This window comes from Lonchura striata, chromosome 6 (genome assembly GCF_046129695.1).
Source record: "Lonchura striata isolate bLonStr1 chromosome 6, bLonStr1.mat, whole genome shotgun sequence".
NCBI classification, from domain to species: domain Eukaryota; kingdom Metazoa; phylum Chordata; class Aves; order Passeriformes; family Estrildidae; genus Lonchura; species Lonchura striata.
The window spans coordinates 344402-359632 of record NC_134608.1 but is presented as its reverse complement, the minus strand read 5'-3'; the positions used below and the strand labels follow the sequence as shown (position 1 = coordinate 359632).

The following is a 15231-nucleotide window of genomic DNA, read 5'->3' as shown; positions in this document are numbered from 1 at the left end:
CACCTTTTGCAGCCAGTTGTTCCCAGCCACACACTGGTGGTGTTGCTGTCCCAGTTCCATTGTCCCTCACCTAGGAGCAAACCACCCCTTACTGAGATTTGAACTTTAATTTATTCTCCAAATCTGCTGAACCAGTCCTGTTCTACTCCAGCACAGCCTTTCTGATGTACAGGGTATTTTACACTTCTGTTTCTCCCTGTCTTTCTGGCAGACAGGTGCCCAGCCAGTGCTTTGCTTAGATGCCAAGGCACCACGAGTCACCCACCAGCCCCTGAGCTCCCTGTTCCATAGGGAAAAACACCTGCAGCCCTCTGCCTGTCCTGGGCTGTCACAAGCCAGGAGCAGAGGGATTTCCTGGGGGACAGGACTCTCAGCACCGAGGACCTCCCCAGAAGGAGCAGACTCTTCACCCCCTCCACCCCGTGGCACTCATGCAGCGCTGCCCATGCCCAGACTGCTGCAGGAACATGCAGCAGCACATGGCACAGCCTGAGCTGGGCACAGGGAGGGGACTGCAGCTACCCACAGCCACCCAGACGGAGGCACAGGGGCACAGGCTATGCTTTGGACACTGTTTGGTGACACAGGGCTTTCTGAGCCACAACAAACAGTAAACACTCTCAGTCTGAAACCATCTCAATAATAAACCATTTAATTTCCATGGAAGAACTTCCTCTCTATGCGAGTGGGCAGCCCTGGCACAGGAGCCCAGAGCAGCTGTGGCTGCCCCTGGATCCCTGGAAGTCTCCCAGGCCAGGTTGGACACTGGGGCTTGGAACAGCCCGGGACAGTGGGAGGCACCCCTGCCCATGGCAGGGGGTGGAATGAGCCATAAGGTCCTTTCCAACCCAAACAATTCTGAGATTCTGTGACTCTGTAAAGGAAACACATCAGTAAAAGCCATAAAAAACTCCCACGGTTCCACGTTGGGCACAGGGGCCTACAAAGGGGCAGCTGCTCCCCTCAGCTCCTGCTGCTCCCATCTGGGGGTGCAGAGCTTGAGACCAACCTGAATGGCATCCACATTTGACATCAGCAGGTCAGTCTGTCACTAATTGAATTATACCTGCATTACTTAATAAACAAAGAATACTCTCCACATTACACGGATGTAATCCTTTAATTGGTTTATGAGCACAGAGTCCCATGGGAAGTGTCACAAATCCATCAGGATGCCCTGAGCACGGCGTTTCTGAGCTGCAGAGATAACGAGTGTCATATGCCAGCACTCGGCTGAGCTGGAAAGGGAGCTGGGCCAGCACTCTGCTCTGCTCCACACCACCAGCACAGCCAGCACCAGTAGTGCCAGCACTGCTGCCGAGGCTGTGGGGCTGCCATCATCACCACCAGCAGGCAGGCAGACCCTGTCCATCCAGGCCCCAGCTGCAGCCCCCTCTTCCCGGGCTGCTTCCCACCCCGGTGTGCAGGGCGTGGGGTGACCCCCACTAGTGCCCCTTCCAGGCACATCGAGGGCAGCTGAGCACACAGCCCCCAGCAGTGCCTCCAGCCCCATCCACACCCGATCCATCGGGTCCTGCTGGCACAGCCCCACCTGACTGCCCAGACACACGTGGAGGGGACGTGGGTCCTCCTTGTCCATCATTGCACCTGAGAAATCCCCTTCTGCTGCTTCACACAACTGGCTACTGTAGATGCAAACCAAAACCACATCTGCAAAGCTCAGCACACTTCAAAAGCCTCGGCAGAGGGAAAGCACGCTCTGCAGGAGGCAGGTCTGCTGCTCCATGCACACACACCCCAGAGCTCAGGACCGAGCCTCTGCTGCACAGAATCCACCCCAGCACCTGAGCCAGCACACTGCTGCTCCAGCAGCACTGCTGGCCATGCTGAGGGGCAAGCATGGAATAGGCCACAGACACATGCTGGCCACACAGGAGGGCACAGAGCACACAGCACTGCTGGCCACAGTAACAGCGTGGAGGGAACAGAGCATGGGGCATGGCAGTGCAGCTGGGACCCGCACGCTCTACGTTGTCCCTGTAGGGACACCCAGGTTGCCAGATGTGTGCGCTGCTCCCCAGATGCTTGGGTTAGATTTTCTGTGCCTGGCATCACAGGAGCATCATGTAGTGCCCCTGGAGTACGAGTGATTCCTCTGATCCGTGTGTGCTAGCTGTAATACTGCTGTCCTTCACTCTCCTCCTTTAGCCTTCACATCTCCTCACATCCCCAGTACAAACCAGGGACACATTACTAACCATTGGGGAATCATTTGGATATCTTATTAACACCTAAACCCAAATTCCAGATGGCAAGGAGCAAGTCCAGTCTCTCCCCAGCATTCCAAGTCTCACATCCTTCTGGCCACACAATGTCAACTCCTCGTTATTGTTCTTTATTTATTGTTCTAACTTTCCAGATGGAATTTAAGTGCAGTCACACGCTCTGTACATTGATTGGCTTCTTTAACGCTCCTCAGAAGAAATGAAGCTCACTCAGCTCAGCCCTCAGTGCCTGCTGGTGACACCACGGGAGGCCCTGGCAGCGCCGGTGGAGCGTGGCGGGGCCGCGGTGCTGAACGGAGCTGCTGGGGCACGCGGTGCCACAATCCCAGGGCACCCACCTGAGCAGCTCAGCTGGCACCCACCTGGATACACAGCACAATGCTCATTTAAACACTACTGTCCTCATCTGTTCCCTCAGAAATTAACACAGTCCTCATCTGGCACCATCCACCCTGACCTACCGTGCCTTTTACCACAGTGTTTATCATGTTTTCCTTCTAGGGCAGGGAAGGACAGGGGACTGCTTCAATCCACAGAAGATGCATGTTTGCAGAATGCTTCTTAAATAATACATGCTAGGTGTGTCCAACACAGGGCAAAAGTAGGCAATAATGAGCACAACAGGAATGCCAGCCCTTGGGAGGCAACCTCTCATTTCAGCCACATCAGGACACTAGACCACAATGGAGGGATCCCCACTGCTCCCCAAGGGGGGAGTGCAGAGGGGGGTGCATGTGGGACACCTGCAGATCCAGCTGCAGAGGTGAGCAGGGGGCTCTGTGCAAGGACATAGAGTATTAGAAGGGAGGCTGCACCCCCAGTCACTAAACGCAATCCTTGCCATGTACTTGGGGACAAGGACGCATCTGTTTTCAGTGGCCCAACACGCCAGGGCAGCAAGTGGGACCTAGCCCACAAAGGAGTCCCCATGCAGGTGCTCTGCTGGCTGAGCCTCTGAGGCCACATGTCACCAGGGTGGCTGATTGTCTCCATGTTCATCCCCATCCCTGATCCTTAGCACAGCATATGGGGCCTGAATGTTATCAAACCCACATCATGAAGACAGGTCATCACCTGGCGGCACTTGCAGCACATTTCCAACCCACCACAGGCCATGCCAAGGAGCCCTGCACAGGGCCTGCTTGGACACCCTGCCACTGGGCACTGGCAGGCAGCACTGGAGCCTAGACTGGGGCCTGTGCTCTTATCCTGGGTCTTTACATCATAGCTGAAAGATGCTCAGTTGTCTACGTCAGCTTGCCCAGGCTCAGTTGTGGCATTCAGGGCCACGGTGCTGTCCTGACCAGGGTACTGTTGGTGCACAGAGCCCTCCCTGCCCGCCTGTGACACAGCAGACTGCCTCAAAGGCAGCCACAGCCAGAGCTGAGGCTCAGAAGCAGGAAAGCAGCAGTCACTTTTGGGAAGCGCAGTTTGGAGCCCGGTGCCCAAGAGCAGTGTCACTGCAGCCGGGTGCCGGCGGAGATGAGACACGAGGCTGACGTGTCAGCGGGAGCCACGAGCACGGCAAAGCTGCCCACGGCACAGCGGCACCGCAGCTGCCCACGGCAAGGCCCACCTGCCCACAGCAGGCACGGCGCAGCGACACCGGCGCGCTGCGATGGCAGCCGGCAGCAGAGGCTCCGCCAAACAGCACGTACCGGCAGCAGCACTGACTCACAGCCCACGGGGCGACAAACCCCGCTCGCCTTACTCACAGCCGCTCCCACGGGCCCTATCGGCAGCTTGCATCAGGGCTTGCAAAAGTGCGTTGGAGAAAACAGGAACGACGCAGCTCCCGGAGCCCCAGCGGCGCTGCCAGCGGCACCGCCTGCTGTGCCAGCGGCACCTGCATCCTGTGCCAGCAGCACCTGCATTCCTGTTCCCATGGCACCTGCATTCCTGTGCCCATGGCACCTGCATCCTGTGCCCATGGCACCTGCATTCCTGTGCCAGCAGCACCTGCCTGTGCCCATGGCACCTGCCTGCTGTGCCAGCAGCACCTGCATTCCTGTGTCCATGGCACCTGCCTACTGTGCCCATGGCACCTGCATCCTGTGCCCATAGCACCTGCCTGCCTGTGCCCATGGCACCTGCCTGCCTGTGCCCATGGCACTTGCCTTCCTGTGCCCACAGCACCTGCCTTCCTATGCTGGGGCAAATACTTCACATCCCAGGCAAACTCTTAAGTCTGGCCTAAGCACAGAGAATTAGCTCCTCACCCCTGTGCAGCAGAATGTCTCTGCATGACTCCTCAGTGGTGCCAAGGCAATCCCATCCCAAAACCAGCAGCACCAGGGGACTAAGAACACATCCTGGGGATTCTCCACCATGCCTTTTCCTCACTGTGTTTTCCTTGTACACCTGCTGTCCCACAGCTGGTGAGTCCTGCTGCAGGACTCACAGAGCTGTCACAGCTCACTGTGGTGGGCTCCTGCTTCTCCATCCCCCATGGCCAACTACAGAGACCAGGAAGTATAAATAATTTGAAATAAATACGCAGGGAATATCAGCGCTCTGGCAATGAAACAATGCTGAGGCAATGAAAACTGAAGAATTTTATCTGTCTCCAATCCAAAAGAACTCCAACGTGATCTTGACAGAGAAGCCTAAATAAAAACTTCAAGGGAAAAAAGATATTCCACTTTAAAGCAAAGCTACCTAATCATATGTTTTCATGGAAATGTTTTGCCATAAGACAGTTCCTGGGGAGAAGCTTCATCTACAAGAGCAAACTCAAAACCACAGCATAGGACATGAGCTCTGCAGCATTGGGAACTGGCTCAAATACTCTGAGATCCCACTGGCCCCTTGCTACACAATTAGAGGCACCCACCAAGGTTCCCATTACTGCCTCAGTTAGCCACTTGACAAACCACCTTCTGCATCATCCAGCCTGCTGGAAACAAATATGACTTGTACAGCCATTTATTCCACGGAAACACATAGGCTGCTGCCCAGCTCAGGCAGCTGCATGGCGTGCCCAGCCTGCGCCTCAGTGGCCAGCGAGCCAGGCAGGATGGGGCACACGGGCAGGGAGCCCTCGGACACCTCAGCCACCCTCACACCAACCTGTGCCCACGGGGCAGGACATGGCTCCTGGCACCACAGCATATCACCACAGCATGTCACCACAGCATGTCACCACACTACGGACCTCTGGCTCGTGGCGGCCAGAGCCCCAGCCAAGGGACCTGGGGTGGCCCAGGGGATCAGCACCTGTCTTGGCTCGAGGGACTCGGCCAGGGCCTCTTCCAAGAGCCCTGTCTTCTCCTCTCCTCATCTCACCTGCTCCCCTGGGAATACCAACCCTCCTCTGCAGCCTCTTAGTTCTCCAAGAATGACTGCAAGAGCTGCCACAGAAAACAAAACAATGGCCATCACTATTCCATGTCGGGCTGCAGGCACTCAGCCAGCCATCACTGTCACCACCACCCAGCCAGCAAGCCCATGGGCTATTTGGGAATATAGCCAAGGTCTCCAGCCCTCCTCGGGAGCCCCATGAAGAGCAACACCAGCTCCAGAGAACTGACAGAGACCCAGACCCACCCCTACCACAGGGTTCTGTGCAAACACCCTCGACAGCCTGGATCTGGGCACTGCAGAGGAATTCCATAACCTACGTTACTTCAAGATTTGTCATTTTGTTTTCAGAATGACATCTCAAACTCCAGAGTACCAGAAGGTATATCTGACTAATTTGAAGCAAATGTTTCTATTTTTCTGCAAAATGCATGAATATTTGATAGAAACTTTGTAGAAAGAATGGTTCACTCTTCAGCAACAAAACCTTATACTTTGGAGAAGGTTTGGATTGGGTTTCCCAGGCTTGAGCATGCCTCCAGTGCTGCTTTTGTTTGACCACATTTCCCCCTGCTACCCAGCCACACAGACAACAAGCTTTTATTTCCAAAGCATTTTAGACATTTTAGGTCAAGAATCGTTTTTGTTTAAAACAAAGACACACACATAAGCCTCTCCTGGCACAAACTTCATCAGATAGTGTCAGCAAGCATGGTTTAATAGCATGATATTGAAAAGTAATTTTACTACTAGCTAGAAAAGTCTGAAGACTGCAGAGGATATATTTAGATGTGTATAAATAGACAACACTCAGTGATGTCTGGTCCAAAGAGTACAAATCTTCCCTAATGCATGGAATATGCCTGGCCCAAAACGCTTGAGCAGCACTTACACAGCCTTTTCAGTCTGGCTCAGGTTCTGAGCCCGCTAATAGCGAGGCCATTAGAGCGCGCTCAGGCCCAGCTGCTTGTGCAGGGAATATGCAAGGATTGCTCTATAAAACCCAGCCCGTCACCACATCTGAAAGCACAGGCAGTATCGATCAGCAATGGAAAGCCATTAGCTCTCCAGCCTCTGAACTATCTCCACGTGCCCCAGCCCAGGGACAAGCCCTCCAGGCACCTCGGGATGCTCCACCTACCCAAGGCAAGCACCCTGCGTGTCAAGGCCATCCTTGCTGATGCACCCACCTTCGCATCCCCTCTAATCTTCCTCAAAAAACTGGGGAAGATCTGTTTTTTTCTTGCCATGTTGCTCAGATGCATCTCTTTTTGGGCTCCCCAAGAACATTCCCAGCCAGACCCAATCCTGGGCTGGGCAGCCACCTCTCAGCCTCCTCCTCCTGGCCACACTCACACCTTCGATGGGCAACAGGAGCCTCTCCAGACAACAGACCTGCATGAAAAATTGAAACCAAGCCCCTGAGGCACCATCCTGAGCAGTGCAGCAGTCCAGCACAGCTTCTCCTGGCTGTAAGGATGACAGGAGCTCTCAGCCCACTGGCTCTCACTGGGATAGGATAATCTGGAGGCCACTTCTGCAGCTGCATGTGCTTGGTGGAACAGGACAATGTGGAGCCCACTTCCACATGTGCATGTGTTTGGTGGAATGGGTCAATCTCAAGTCCCCTCTTGCAGCTGGAAGTGTTTGGTGAACAGGCGAACTAGTTCAGCTTTAACTTGCACTGGATACCTGGCATATCCAGGATTTGCTTCACTGACGGCCCTGCCATGATAAAACCAGGAACTGCTCTTTCTGAAAGCAGAAAGATGAGGTAATATGCCAGGAGATGTATCTTAGAGAGGCTTGTAACTGGAGGCCAAACCGGCAAGCTCTGGTGTGCATTATGATCCAGTCTTACGCATTTAAACACATTTATTATGCATTTAAACAAATGCATAATCCCTTGAGCACAGTATATATTTAGCAGTGTGGATTGGGAAGGTGTTGGGCACCGAGAACACTCAGTCTCTGGTACAGCTGCTTGTGTAAAACCAAACCTGACTCCCTGACCAGCAGTGGAATTGCCAGGCCTGGCACACCTCTACTTGCCAGGACCGACTCTGGCAATACCACAGAGTCCACAGGCCAGCTCTGAGGAGTGGCCTGTACACAGGACCAGGGTGCCCACTTAGAGTCCTTGTGGCAGCACACACAGCCCTGAGCACCCAGCCCCAGGCAGCTGGGATGCAGTCCTGCCACACCAGGCCACACCAGAGCCAGCACACACAGTCCCTCTGGGCAGCACTGCCCCATGCCCCTGGACACAGCCATGGCCAGCATCGCTGCTGCCAGGGCCAGCCCACACACCTCCACCTGCAGAGGCACAGCTGGAAGCAAACAGGCCTCAATTCCAGCATGGATCCATCTTGCCTCGCCAGTGTGCTGGCTGGCCGGCTGTGCTGGCCTGAGCCGCCCTGGACACGCAGCACTCGCCCGAGGATGCTCAGAAGGAACAAGCTGACACCACGTGTCACACAGGAACATGCGAAATGGAAGTGTGGGTGGGGAGGATCACCAGCACGACAGCACAATGGCCAAGGGCAGGCACTCCCAGCCCGTCCAGTTCCACGGCACTCAGCCAAAGACCACGGGGCTGGGCTTGGCTGGGGGCACCTGCTGTCCCACCCCTGGTCTCCAGGACTGCTGAGTTCACGACCACAACTGGAACCAACACACCTCTCTGTTCCATACGCACAACACAACGAGTACCCCGGAGATGCAACAGACTGGAAGGGAGGAGGCGAAAGTGCAGGAAGGGAAGAACTGCTGTCCCAGGATGCAGAGGAACCGCAGAGCCGCTGTTCCGCAGTTTACGCTGGGAAGGACCAGCCCGGGAAGAGGCTTCCCCAGGGCACCTGGCCCAGACATGCCGTTCCCGCAGCCCGGAGCCGCGAGGGCTGATGCTCCGACACCAACATGGCTGCGAGGCTCCGCCGGCTCCTCCGCCGCTGCTCTGCCACCTCCCTACCGGGAACCTTCCGGCGGGGAAGGGCCGTTCTGTCCTACATTCCTTCTCCCGCACACAGCGGTGTTCGCCACGGAGGGGGCGGAGGAGAGGGGGGCGCAGCCGCATCCCGGGACGCAGGGGACAGCGGCGGCCCCAGGGACAGAGCCGCGGGGAGAGCGGGGCGTGCGGCGGCTAGGGGCGGCGGGACGGGGCGGCAGAACCGGGGCGGGGGGAGCCGCGGGGCTCCTGCGACCTCCGGCAGAGCCCCGCACCCCCTGAGCACCCCCGAGCCACCCGCGACAGCGCCCCGGGGTGGCTCTGCGAACAGCGGCGCCTCCGCCCGCCCGGGCAGCGCCGCAGCGCCAGCGGTGCCGGGTAACCGGGCGGCGGCGGCGGCGGCATCGTGGCGCGGAGGGGGCGGCGGCCGCGGTACGGGCGGCCCCGCAGCATCGCAGCCTGGCAGCATCTCCGGCCCCGCAGCATCCCCAGCCCAGCCCAGCCCAACGCGGGCGGCCGCCGGCGCCGTCCCGCGGGCAGCGGCGGCAGCGCGGCCGGGCCCGGCCCGGCCCGGCCCGTCCGCGGGGCACCCGCCCCGCCGCCCCGCGCTGCCTGCGGCCGCCGCCCTCCGGGGTAGGGCGTCGTCCCGGCGGCCCCGCCGCGCCGTGGGGTCGTCCTGACCGGGACGTTCGGGACCGGCCGGGCCGTCCCTCAACCCCCCCGCCCCGTCCCCTGGGCCGGTACCGCGGTGCAATGCAGATGTGCCGGGCGCCGACTCTCCTAGCGTTACCTGCTGCCTCCGGGGACGGGCGGCGGCCGGAGCGCGTCCCCTGCGGGTGCGGCCGCGGCCGGGCCCCGGCGGGCTGCGGGCGCTGGCGGCAGGCGGGCTGCCCGCCGCTCCGCCCCGAGCCGGCGCTCACCCCCCGCATCCTACAGCCGGTCCGCGGCGGAGCTGCCCGCGGCCGGGACGGGCAGGGCGGCCCGGGGACGGCCCCACGCGGCGGCTCGGGCGGGCGGCGGCACACGCACACACGCGCGGCGGGGGCGGGAGGCGCGGGACAACCCGCCTGCATCAGCCCGCCCGCATCGCCCCGCACCGGGCAGCCCGCCCCGTTCCGCTCCCGCCGGCGCTGACCTTGTCGTGTACCTGCGCCAGGTTAATCCTCGCCAAGCGCCGCCGCTCCGCACCCCGCTGCGGGATCCTGCGCGCCGGGCGCTGCGCTGGACGGACGGACGGATGGACAGGCGGACGTGGCCGAGGCGCGGGCAGCCCCGCCGCCGGGCCGGCGCCTCCCGGGTGCGGGTTCCGCTAGCGCGGGGCGGCCGGCGGCAGGGCCATGCGGCTCCGCGCCGCTCCGCGCCGGGCGCGCTCAGGCGGAGCAGCCGCGGCGGCGGGCGCTGCGGCGGGGCAGAGCGGGGAGCGCGGCGCCCGCGGCTCGGCCCTCCGCGGCGGCGGCAGCTGCGCCCATCCTCCGCGCCGCCGGCCTCCGCCCGGCCCCGGCCCCGGCCCCGGCCGCGGGCAGCCGCGCCGCTCGCTGCCGCATGGAGCAGCCGCCGCCTCCCCCGCGCCGCGCCGCGCCGCGCCGGGGCGGGCTGGAGCAGCCGGGCCCTCCCCGCCCCGCCGCACGCACGGCTGAGCCGCAGCCGCCCGACCGCCGCCGCGCAGACGTGCGGCCGGGCCGCCCCCCGCCGCGCCGGGCTCGGGGCTGCGCGCCGCCGGGCGGCACCGGGCACGGGCACCGGCGCCGATACGGACACGCCTCCGCCTGCCCCGCCACGCCGGGGCCAGGCTGCGGCGACGGGCGCCGAGAGCGGCCGCGGCCCTCGGGGCACCCCACAGCCTTCCCGGGGCCGCAGCCCTCCCCCAGCCGCCGCCCGAGGCCCCGGGGCCGGAGCGGGCGGGGGCGGCGCGGCTGGGGGCGGTGCGCGGGACTTTGACCTGAGGATCGATCCGGTAGATGCACCGGCGGAACCGTCCCGCGGCGCGGGGTGGGAGCGCGGCGGCAGCTCCGCTCCGCGCCGCCCGGCATGGCGAGGGCTCCTGTCCACCCTCCGGGCACGCAGCTGCCCGCATCCTGCCCGCGCCCCGCCGCTCCGAGGACAGGGACTGCAACACCGGACTTCTAGGAGGGATGATCCTGGCAGGAGAAGGAAAGGTTGGGTCATCTGTGGGGGAAGTAAATTGGAGCGCTTTTGGGGATTGCGGCATCGTTACCTGTCTCCTGGATTTCTAACAGAGAGAAGAGTGCATTTCGTGCTATGGAACACTGACACGCTTTTCTAGTGCTCTTTTGTGGGAAAACGCCGGGGATGTTGCAGGACTCGAAAAAGAGCAGCACTGCCGGGAGAGCCTGGAAGAGGAGCTAATTAACGAACCTCGTCAGCGGCCAGTGACCCCGCACCTGGAGGGATGTGCGGGCACGTGCCCTGCCACAGCTGGGCAATTTCCCCGTGTCCCCCGACACCCTCCTCCTGCACGGGAGGCAGCTGTGGGCTCCTCCAGGACTGGCCCGCGACTCTACATCCGGACCAGCCCCCGCGGCCACTGCTGCTGAGGGTGCAGGAGAAAACCCATGGACTGCTCGGCACGCTTGGAGCAGCGGGAGCAATGCTGCCGGGATGCATCTTCTGGCTGGGGATGCACGTGGTAGGAACCCCGTTCCAGAACGGGAAGGTGCAGTGGCCGTCCTCATGCCTCTCTGCTGATACCATGCCAAAGCGTTCCTTGGGATGGAGCGTCTGGCACCGGTAAGGGTGAGACGAGGGAACACATCAGTATTCCTGGGCTCAGGGCTGTCCGTGTGACCTGAGAACTTTGAAGTGGTCTCCACAGCAGCCTGTGACCGTGGTCTCACAAGGAGCCCAGCTGCCTGAGCCGCATCATCCTCTGTCCTTCTGACAGCCTCTGAAGCTGTCCAGGGCTGGGCTGCAGGCAGAGCCTCGGTTAGTGCTTATCTCCAAGTACCAGCTGCTGTTTCACAGAGCTAGTTCGAGCTGTTACAGGGGAGAGAGGCTGGCAGGAGCACATGAGTCTAAATCTTCTCTCCCTCAAAGGAAGTCATGTCAGCTGGCTTTGCTGGGGTGGTCTCTGCCCCACACAGTCCTAGCACTGGTCGCCTTTGAAGCTGGAGGCAGTGTCATGCTCAGCCCTGATTTGGCGTTCATAGTGTGCTCCCCTGTGGAGAGAGAAGAGAGACAGTAAAATGCTCTCTGGTAAAACATCCCTGGTTTTGGCTGGCATCCTCCGGTGTCTTGGGCTTCAGGTTCAAGCATTTGCTGCTGTCAGTTCCCTGCTGCCCCAGAAGCAGGGGGGCTGGCATGCCAGTGATGCCAGCAGCGTGGCTGGCATTGGAAGAGGAGGCGAAAATCGGGATACAGCTTCCCTGGCCATAGGAAGATGGAGAAGCTCGGTGGAAACTCAGTGGAAGCATGTGCCCAGAGCCTGGTATGTCCTGGGGGTGCACTGGTTTGCACCATCCAGCACAAACACACTGTGAGGGCTGGTTCAGGACCACTCTGAACTGGTACCAGTACAGGGCAACCACAGCTAAAGCAATGTCCTGTGCTCTCTGGCCTCAGGTGTTCGAGCAAGGGCTGCTGCATCTTCTTTAGCAGCCTGAAATCCCTCCTGGACATGAGATTGAGATGATACCACTGCCTAGTTAATGTACCCAGTGTGAAAACTGCACCTCCCTGGGGCACCCAGGAGTGTGGGAGCTGGGGGTGTGCTGGGGAGCTTTTCTCGCTCCTGGCTGGGATGGAAAGCCTGCTTTTCTGATCCTGGACCCAGACCTAAGTGTGTGGCTGCTGTGCCATGCCTGAAACTGTTCCTCTTCCTCTTGTTCACCCCTGCGCTGGGGCCTCTCCTGGAGTGTTCCTGGCTGCCCCCAGTGACTCTGTGGGTGTCTATGCCTGAGCGCTCCCTTCAATGCCCAGGGACAGGCTGTTTTGGGACAAACCTCAGTGCCTTGGGGGACAGGTCTATGTCCTAGCATTGTTATTCCCAGTGCCTGGCAGTGTACCTCATGGACAGCACTGTCCTGCGTGGCCCTGGCACTGGGGATGCTCAGGATTACTCAGGTGAGCTCCCACCTAGCTCTGCCCAGGATTCACCTTGCCTTGGGAACCCTCACCCTGCTGGGGCTCAGTCGCCTCCCCTATTATCCTTCTGAACAAGCCCTTGCTGGGGGTTTTGTCTTGCTCTCTCCAACTAGTGTTAAAATGCTTTTTTACTGGCAGAGCTGGTAACTCCTTAACATGAAATATTTTTCCCCTCACAGGTATAATTTAAAAATTATTTCATCTTTTTTTTTTTTTTTTCTGAAATAATGATACCTGGAGGAAAGTGCTTTGTTTAAGTAACACCGAGAGCTCTTTTATGCCCTCTCTAAGCCTTAGTCACCTCTGGAAGGAGGGACCTGGGGCCTGGGCACAGTGTCACCGTGCTGCAGCTGCTGGTGGCAGGGTGCCGTGCTCACCCAGCCTGCTGCCCACAACACCCGGTGCCACAGGGGCTGCCCGTCCCTCATCCCTTCACGGTGTGTGCAGCTCCTGCACAGCCCCACGCCCCGAGCAATGCTGTGAGCTGTGCCGGGAGCCAGCAGCATCCTTGGGAGCTGCTACCGCGCCGCTGGGGCAAAGGGGGATGGCATGCCCGTGTCTGCGGTGGCAGCAGCTGTGGCAGGACTGGAGCAGGAGCTGCTCGGGGATAAGGTCACCCTGCACTGAGCACAGCTCTCCGCCGGCACAGGCACCCTTCCCTTCCCCTCCCTTCCCCTCCCTGGCAGCGCCGAGCGCTGGTGCCCCGTGCTGCGTTTCACCCCAAGGAGGGCAGCAGCAGGGCAGGGAGCCGGGCTCTGGCGCTTCAGCCCGCGGAAAGCACGGCAGCAGGCACTCCTGGTACTCCTTCAGAGACTGTGGCACCGCATCGAAAAGGGTGTGGAACGGGCAATGCTGCTTCGTCCTTACAAGGAGAAACTTCACTGCCTGAATCACTGCAATGTCCAATGTCACGATGCGTGAAGCAGATTTCTCTTCCCTGGAGAACCTTGGAGACAAGAATGCCTTGGAGACAAGAATGCCTCAGGCAGCAGTGCACTGCTAGCCTCTTCTTCCAGAAAAACCAGGGAAGCTTGTGGAGTTACCCCAGCCGTCATTTCCTGGGGATGTTTTTCCATTTTATGTTCTTTAGTCTGTAAGATGGGGGAGCTGTTGCATTGTACAAAAAATGGCAGGGAACGATCCTGCTCCTTCGGGAGCCCTCCGTCTCCTTGTTGCCAGGCCAGAGGTGAGAACGCTCCCCAGCTGTCCTGGTGGCCCAGCTCCCACCATCACTGGCCCGGGAGGATCAGGGCAGGCAGTGCTAAACCTGGCCAGGGCAGACACCCTCCTCAGCACTGCTTCTGGTTTTATTCAAGGGGAGTTGGTGTGACGTTTTCCTTGGGGTGCCTTGGTGGGTGCTGAAGCCCCAGCATGTACTGGTGCCCTGGCCTTCATGTGCCAGCCCCACACCGACAGGGAATCAGACCTCACGCCCGAAACCAGCACGGGGGTGGGGGCTGGTGACAGGCTTATCCTCAAGTGCTTCATCTGGTGGAACCAAACCAAGATACTTAATAGCTAATAATACTTAATTGCATTTTTAATCAAAAAACAGATTCAGAGTCATGAGTAATTGTAGTGTCTGTTTGCTTAATCTTTTAACAGATTTGTTCTTTGAGAAATAAAATAATGTTATTTGTTTTATTTTTTTAATTTCTTGCATGATTATTTGAAGGCTTCTAGCTGTTGGTACCTGGCTTGTTTAAAAGGTGCTATAACTGTCAGACACAAACTGGTGGATGAGCACTGAGTGTCCTGCGGGGATGGCACACCTGCACAGTCCAGCACTGTACGAGCACAGCTTTGTCTGGGAGGGTCAGAGGCACAGCTGGGGAAAGTTTGCTGTGCTGGCAAGGAGCCTTGTCCGCCTCAGCCCACAGCTCAGGGGCAGGCTCTGCCTGTCCTGGAGCCAGCACATGAGCTCAGGGCTCCCTTCAGCCAGCCCTGTGCCCCACACAATGGGTTTTTCTCACCCCATGGTAGCCTGGCAGGGACACGAGCTCACCCAGAGCATGCCTTGTTTAATTTGGAAATAGGGGTGGGAGGAAATATTGTGGGAAGAAGCAGATATATTGCAGGGCTGTGAATAAAAATAGAGACTAAACCCAGCCACAATGTAGAAAAGTAGCCTGTCTCAAATAAACCTGTTACCTGCAAAAAGCCATTTCCTTCTGACAGGTGTCATTGTCACCTGCAGGCACTGGGACTTGGTGCTCCCAAGGCAGGCAGAGGCCAGAGCAGTCAGGGACTGCCAGGGGCCCGCTGCAGCTGACAGGCAGTGCTGATGTGTGGGATGGAGCTGGGCAGAGCTTACATGGGCCAGGGCTGCTGACACCATGGGCAGCCCCACCATTCCAGCTCTACACACGAGTACTTGTGTTTCTGAGCACTTGTGTTTTTGAGGGGACCAGCGCAGCTGGACATGGAAGGCAAAGCATCTGTACACCAGGGAAAGACCCAGGGCTGCTGTGCAGAGCTGTGCTCTGATGAGCTGGTGTAGAGGAAAACAGCTCCACGTTTGTTTCTGAAGGTGACATTGAGCCTGCTGGATTGAAGAACAATGATTGCCCATCCCTGAGTGCAGCTTCCAATTGCTAGACAGCTTAAAGCACTGGGAGGATGATTAGACTCGATGCT

General features: G+C 59.1%; 1 protein-coding gene across 4 annotated transcripts in view; it reads right to left on the bottom strand.

The window, feature by feature from the left end:
* Window positions 1-9794, bottom strand: part of LRFN5 (leucine rich repeat and fibronectin type III domain containing 5) — a 40435-nt gene extending 30641 nt beyond the window's left edge. Inside the window, exon 1 of one of the 4 annotated variants that reach the window (XM_031504883.2) lies at window positions 9629-9794. The gene's annotated coding sequence lies outside the window, so the exon portion shown is untranslated. Of the gene's footprint in view, window positions 1-9283; window positions 9367-9628 lie in introns of those variants that run through there. The other 3 variants (XM_031504882.2, XM_021547511.3, XM_077783860.1) reach the window with 3 other exon arrangements.
* Between the last annotated feature and the right edge of the window lie 5437 nt (window positions 9795-15231).